The 7,298-nt window shown below is 41.8% G+C and overlaps 1 protein-coding gene across 1 annotated transcript in view; it reads left to right on the forward strand.

The window, feature by feature from the left end:
• The first annotated feature begins 506 nt into the window (after positions 1-506).
• LOC101862028 (somatostatin receptor type 3-like) overlaps positions 507-7,298 on the forward strand; it is a 100,915-nt gene continuing 94,123 nt past the window's right edge. The window contains exon 1 of the mRNA XM_005096050.3: positions 507-829. The gene's annotated coding sequence lies outside the window, so the exon portion shown is untranslated. The remainder of the gene's footprint in view (positions 830-7,298) is intronic.

Consider the following 7,298-nt stretch of genomic DNA (forward strand, 5'->3'; position numbering starts at 1 on the left):
ACCTCTTCTTCTTCTTCTTCTTCTTCTTCTTCTTCTTCTTCTTCTTCTTCTTCTTCTTCTTCTTCTTCTTCTTCTTCTTCTTCTTCTTCTTCTTCATGCCCTGTTTTAATTCAACAACTACTCCCCCCCCCCTTCCACACACCCACTTAAGAAAAATATCAGGTTCCACTCCAAAGAATACAAACCTTATTTATTCATTGATTTTCTCACTCAATTACTCTCTTGGTCTTTCATTCCCCAAATTGCCCTGACTGCGACAAAGTGACCCTCTCTCTCTCTCTCTCTCTCTCTCTCTCTCTCTCTCTCTCTCTCTCTCTCTCTCTCTCTCCCTCTCTCTCTCCTCTCTCTCTCTCTCCTCTCTCCCTCTCTCCCATTTCCCATCTCCCCATCTCTTTCTCCCCCTTCCTTCCCTCCTTCTCTCCCTCTCTCCCTCTCTCCCTCCTCCCCCCTCTCTCTCCCCTCGCTCTCTTCTCACTCACTCACAGACAGACCGGCGAGCCGATCAACCATCCAACCCCTGGCTATGGAGCCGCCTCTCTCTCACTCACTCTCTCACTCTCTCTCACTCACTCTCTCACTCCTCCGTCCCTCCTTAGCAACAAGTGGGACTCGCGAAACGATACGCCCCTGCTACCTGCAGACTCTCCAACACGTGCCTTAAACTTTAAACTCATCATCGACCCCCGTCATGACTGTTTGGATGTACTCATGAAGTTTTAACGGACACCTCCATCCTTTGTGTCCCCCCGAGAGACCGTGATTTGACTTTGTTGGAGTGTTCGAGAACATGTGGATACAGAAAAACCATGTTGTTACGGGGATTTGAAAGGTACGGTAAATAATAAATAATTATTATTGCGTATAGTTTCGGTGCTTCTTTAAAGGGCATGAAAGGTGTTGAGCCAAAACACAAAAATTTGATAGAAATTCACAAACCTGCAGAAAAATGCAAATTTCTTCACTTTGATTATTTTGACGAGAGCCTGATTCCACCACGCTGCCTCACTTAATGATCTGTTTTATACTTTGAACTTGCAAATTATAGTTCGTTTGAATAAGAAAAAAAAACAAACAAATAAACTAAGCGACTAGTCAGTGCGTAAAATTAATTATACTTTTCAGAACATAGTTATTATATAAACTCATTAATGAAAGACGTGCAGCTCGTCCAAATTTGAGTTTGTTTAGGAAACAGACACAGACAGTTCAGTTTTGTGAGGTGACCGTTTTGAAAGGAACACTAAGACTTGTTCAGTAACAAAGTTTACGATACTTTGGAGGTGTACTTTACGAAAGACTAAGGAATCTTTCAACACACCGACGCCTTCCCCTAAAACCCCTTCTCTCCCTCCCCCCCCCTTCCTTTCCGTATTGCATGACGGTCCTTGTATGAGCTTCAACAAAAAGTAAATAGTAATTTATCCACATCAAAGGTTTGTAGTCATTTTTCAAGTTAACATTGTGGGGTTTGTTTTTTTGTTTGTTTGTTGTTGTTTTTTTACGCAAAACCCAAGAAGAGCTTGAAAAATGATAATAATAAATAGCATTTGTACTGCGCATTTCCATTTTTTTTTAAAATGCTCAATACACATTACATCAAAAAGACATCACAGCTTAAAAACTAATCGACGTGAATAAAAAGTGTTTCCCGAAAACGTATCTCTATGTCAGATAGGCCAAAGCGTGTACCTGACTACGTGATAATTAGAAATACGCTCAATTACTTAATTAGTTCGTCCTCTAAAACTATCAGTGAAACAGGTGAATCTGGAGAAATCTTTATTAAAACAAAGCTAAAAGAATTGATATATAGTCTAAATTTGTTTGTTTGTTTGTTTGTTTGTTTTAGTAGAGGTTTTACGGCGCTCGCAACTGCAAAATGTCACATGAGCGCCAAGTCTAAGTTTATCGTCACTATTTTGGGTGCGGTATTAATATTAGATCTATGGATTTCAAAAACCTACAGGCAACAGCTTACAGATGAGTGAGCGTGAAAGAAAAGATGATAATATCATCATGCTTGAGAAAAGTGGGCAAGATTATATTTAGAACGGATTTAATTGTTAGAGACATCGCAGATGAATAGGAAGTTGATTTGGTTGACAACAATATCGGATATTCGGGTTGCATAACATGTCTAGGTGCCTCTACCGAAGCATAATGAGGGAAAGAGGCCTCTTATAGATTAGAGTTGGTCTGCGGTAATAAAGAAAAGAGCACCGACAGCAGAACTGATTGAATCAAAGCAATTACACCGGAATACTTTGATCATATTCATCGGTCCCGTAGGACCGTCAATAATGTTAACACAATTATCGATGTATTCAGAACTGCTTGGTCTATTATTGCGAAGCTGTCTGTGGCGTCTGGAAGAGATTCTTCTTCATTCTTCATCTTCTTCTCCTTCTTTTTCTTTTTCTTCTTCTTCTTCTTCTTCTTCTTCTTCTTCTTCTTCTTCTTCTTCTTCTTCAAATTCAAATTCAAATTCAAATTCAAATTCAAATTCAAATTCAAACGAACTCAAATACTTCTTCAAATTCTTCTCAAATTCTTCTTCAAAATTTTCTTCAAATTCTTTGTATTTTTCAAATTCTTCTTCAGTTTCATAAAATTCTTAAAATTCTTAAAATTCTTGAAATTTCTCTTCAAATTCTTCGTTTTCAAAGTCTTCTTTTTCAAATTCTTCTTCTTCGAACTCCTGCAAGAGCTCAGAGGGTCACTGACAATAAGAAAATCTTCTTCTAACGTTGTAGGTGATCTTCACGTAGATCGACGTAGCTGTTTTAACTACCCAGACCGTTGGGTCATCTCTTAATTGTTAGACAGACAGACAGACAGCCTCGCGCGGTTTTCGATGGCACTCTTTTTTAATTATCTTTACTGACCAAGGAGTGGCTTCATTTTATTTGTTGAATTTTGCAAGGGCGTAACCAGAAAAGTTTATTTTTCTCCCATTTTAGAACCGCCGCGGGATCTTTACCGTGTCAAACTTTGACACAATTGGACTGTCTCAATTTTTCGTCTTCGCCCGAGAAGACTAGGGGCTCGATTTTACTAACCCTAGAATCTGGGAGTGTAGAAAACACGAAGGAAAACAAGAATCAGGCGGGGATCGAAATCAGGACAACAGCGTTGTCAGGCGAACTTCGTTCTTGATGAGCTACTGAGACTCCGAAAAGGACGCCCCCCCCCCACCCTTCCTTTCCCCCTCGGAAAAACATCAATAGTAATAAATAGAAAATAAATGACTTTCACCGCAAATGACACAGTTTATATCATTAAAGATGCGACCTCTTCGTCCTTGCCTGTCAGAACCACCCCTTTCCGAGCGGGGTAGGGCGTCCCATGGCAGCAGACAGACGTAGAAACTCCACAGGAGAACTTTCTCTCTCGGGAATCGAACTCACGCCTGCCTGCGTGCGACAACGAAGAGGCTAAACATTACACCACAAAACACTAGTGACTGGAGGGAAGGGAGTCCGGGGAGTTCACATCGTCATCCATTATCCCCAGCTTCTTCCACCCACTCGATAGCATTTATTTCTCGGAGCTTCGTGGCGAGTTACACCCCCACGCACACTCACTAAGACAATTCCGTACTATGTTCGTCTGCAAAGTATGACGTCACTGTACTTTTAGATATTTTTATAAGAGTTTTACAGCATTGTTCGTCTGCAAATTAAGTATGACGTCACTGTACTTTTAGATAAAAATTATTATAATAAGAGTTTTACAGTACCTGTAACAAAACAATTCGTTCATATAAGTGCCGCAGATTATAATTGTTTCGGGAAAGTATCAAACACGAAAAAGGAGGAGAGATCAAGAGGATAGATGTTTAAAAGTTTTTAAAAGGAGCAAACCACATCAGAGCACCCGCCAATCACCCACTGATGTCACTTTCTGTGAATCTGGCGGGCGCCCGTCTGTACCTGTACTTTAGTTCGCTGTTTGGTTTCGCATTGTGAGTGCTTTAATTTTTTTTTATAGTAGAGGGTTTTACGGCGCTCGCAACGGCATAAGGTCATATGTGTGTGTTCTTTATAATGCTCTCCCTATACATATCGATGCTTTCTTGTTATACGGATATTTGTTCGGAATAATGCCCAAAAACCTCGATTTTGACTTGAACCTCCGAGTCTTTTAATGTCTAACGGTGAGAACAGCAAGACACCGAGCTGCTGCAGACGGCAGAAGAGTTTAGCCTAGTACATATTATGTATATCCAATTCATAATCAAAACAGTTTAACACTTTTAAAAGTCCATACATACATTTAAAACTGAGCAACAATAAACTTTGTCTCTACATTTGGAGCTTATTTAATCTACGAGTCTCTCTTTTACAAATCTCTTTTACACACAAGACAGCCCCTGCTTAAAAAATGAGAAGTAGAGAATACAATACTTTGGAAATATTATATAACGCCACCAGACTATTGAGAAAGAAATACGCGAAGACAAGAGGTGGGGGAAAAAAGGAAGAAGGTAAGACAGCAAACAATTTGGACCGATAGAATAATGGCATGGACTAGCCATCGATAAGAGTAGGCTTCACCCACCATCCGGGCAAAATTCAAAATTAATTCCTACTGAACTGTAAATGATTAATGTGTCTCGCGCGCTCATACGACCTAATGCAGTTCAGAGCGCCGTAAAACATTACCGCAGACACATTACATTTTTTCAGTTGGTAAGAAATTTTTAATTTTGGCGGCCGAAGCCTACTGTTATCGATTTTAGACCACCAAGGGATCTTTAACGGACGAAACTTGCAAACGGGCCCTCCGAGATTTTTCGTCCTTTTCCAAGAGGGCTAGGTGTAGATCTTTCCTTCCAGAAGATCAGGGGTGTGGCTGAAAGACAGCAGTAGGAAGAAGCTAAGGAGTAGCAGTAGAAAGGCAGCAGAAAGAATCAGGAGCCCAGAGGAGGGGACAAAGGAGGGAACGAAAGCAGACGAAAGAACATTGCGAGAGAACAAGAAAGGAGGTGAAAGGAGACAAATTTAGAGAAGAAAATTTTTCGGTCGCTACCCGGATTCGAACCCGGGATCTTTTGAATGAGAGGCCAACACCTTAACCTCTAGGTCACGAGAGCCCCCCGTCACCCTCTGAGCCAGAGATGGTGCCACATTTAGAACGTACCAGGTTCTTGAACTCACGTCCTAGGTCTCCACTCTCCGAGGGCCATGTGTGGGACACTGTGACATTAAAAAGTAAAGTAGTTCCCGCATCCGATCCAGACATTGGGGATTGCCTTTGTTAGTGAGACAACTTCCTGGGCCTTCGGCATATTTGGTAGGGTGGCCAATTCCTTTCCGCGCCGCCTTTCCTTCCCCAACTCGAAGTCAGGTACCCGTTACTGCTGGGTGGGTAGGAGGGGGCGAAAAAAATCCGTGTCCGAACCGAGGCTCGAACCCGGACTTTCCACTTCGCAGACGAGCGCACAAACCGCTTCGCCACCGCACCCTCTCTGTGGTATTACGTTTCTATAGTTTTCTCATAAAGAATTGAAAAGGGTGGGGTGGGGGGGGGGAGTAGAAAAGAGGTGGTTTGTTTGTTGTTTTTTGTTTGTTTGTGGTGGGTTTTTTCGTGGGGGGGGGGGACGTTTTGTTTTGTTTTATTTTGTTTTGTTTTGTTTTGCATTGTTTTGTTACGTTTTTTGGAGGGTGATGTGCGTGGGGGAGGGGGGGGGGTGGGGTCGTAATTTACGTAATTTAAAAAAATAGGTACCAGTACGGAATATTTAAAGACATCCGGTAACATCGTTAATCCGGGTTTTCCCGGCAAGCGTGACTTTCCATCACTTTCGCGCGTGTGTCTTTGCCAGAGGAAAGGCCCCCTTCTCGCCACGAAAGTACTTTGCCCACCGGGCATTACCAAATGCGTTATTGGTCAATCCACCGGCGCGTCCAAGCAATTGGACACGTTGGGCGAGCCCGGGAAAAGCAGACTTTATTGCTAGAGGCCGTGCACGGCCCATAGTGGTGCCCTGGAGATTAGAGCTGGGCGAAGAATCGATTCCGAAACCGTTTTCCAGGATTAATGTTACGGAAGAAAAGTTCCGACTCCTTATTACGAAGACCAACGATTATCAGTTATTGTATTCATTTAAATATTTTTTTTTAAAAGAATTTATTTTAGAAAATTAAAAGTTGATGCTTCGTAGAGATCCAAAATCAATGATATCCTAAATTCTGAAGATGTTCGGAGCCAACCAGGTAACCATCGGAAGAAATCACATCATTGTAAAGTAAGTTCGGAGTCGATTCCTACAATTCCTAGCTTTCAATAATCGGGGAACCTAGCCTCCCAGCACTACTGGGGATATCTCCATTCGCGCACAAGTTTATTGTTTGAGTTTCGAACCCGTCAAGGGTCCCTTTGTTTCAGGCCTTTTTCTGGGATATCAACACTCGGCTCAAGTAAAAAAAAAAAAGAAAAGAAAGAAGAAAAAAAAGGAAAAAAAGAAAGAAAGAAAGAAAGAAAGAAAACGACAAATTCTCCGCTTTCCAAATGACTGATATCATGATTTGAGATGTGTGGACGTTGCCAGACTGTCAACAAAAAACCCCCCCACGAAAGTTCCCTTAAAATGTCTCTTTTTATTTTAAAGTTATATCATGGGTGGTTGGCGGGTGCTCTGGTGTGGTTTACTCCTTCTTTCCTGTCAAACATCTGTCGTCCTTATCTCTCCTTCTTTTTTTGTGTTTGTTACTCTCTTGTAACACTTCTATTCTTCGGCACTTATAATATGTCCTCATTGTGTTGCAAGTGCCGTAAAACTCTTACTAGAACTAAAGTTATATTACCATACAGTAGACAACTACATTACCGATGGAGAAATACATAAACACACAACCGCTGTAAGATCCGATGTTGTTGTTATCGATCCAGGGCCTGTAAGATCCGATAGATCAATAACCGATTGTTTGCATGAGTGGAAATCTATTGATGTGCATGTCCTGTTGGAGGGTTCTGTGAGTCACCAATCTTTTGCTTCTGTCTACGACCGTTAAGTAAACATGGCTGGAGCCGTTCATTTAGAACGTACTCGATCTGTTATACGAGTATATTATGGACGTCATGCCTTGACGTTGTGCTTGAAGTTATGTGGCGTCGGTGGCCTAGTGGACTCGCAACCGTAAGGTCACGAGTTCGAATCCCGTCAAGGGCCTGACGTTGTGTCCTTGGGAAAGGCACTTTACACGAATTTTCCTCACTTCACCCAGGTGGGATTGGGTACCCGGCTATAGACAGCGAAAGATCTTGTCAGTTTGTTAGTGTTTGAGCGCTTAATC

Source organism: Aplysia californica, unplaced genomic scaffold (assembly GCF_000002075.1).
Source record: "Aplysia californica isolate F4 #8 unplaced genomic scaffold, AplCal3.0 scaffold00120, whole genome shotgun sequence".
NCBI classification, from domain to species: Eukaryota; Metazoa; Mollusca; class Gastropoda; order Aplysiida; family Aplysiidae; genus Aplysia; species Aplysia californica.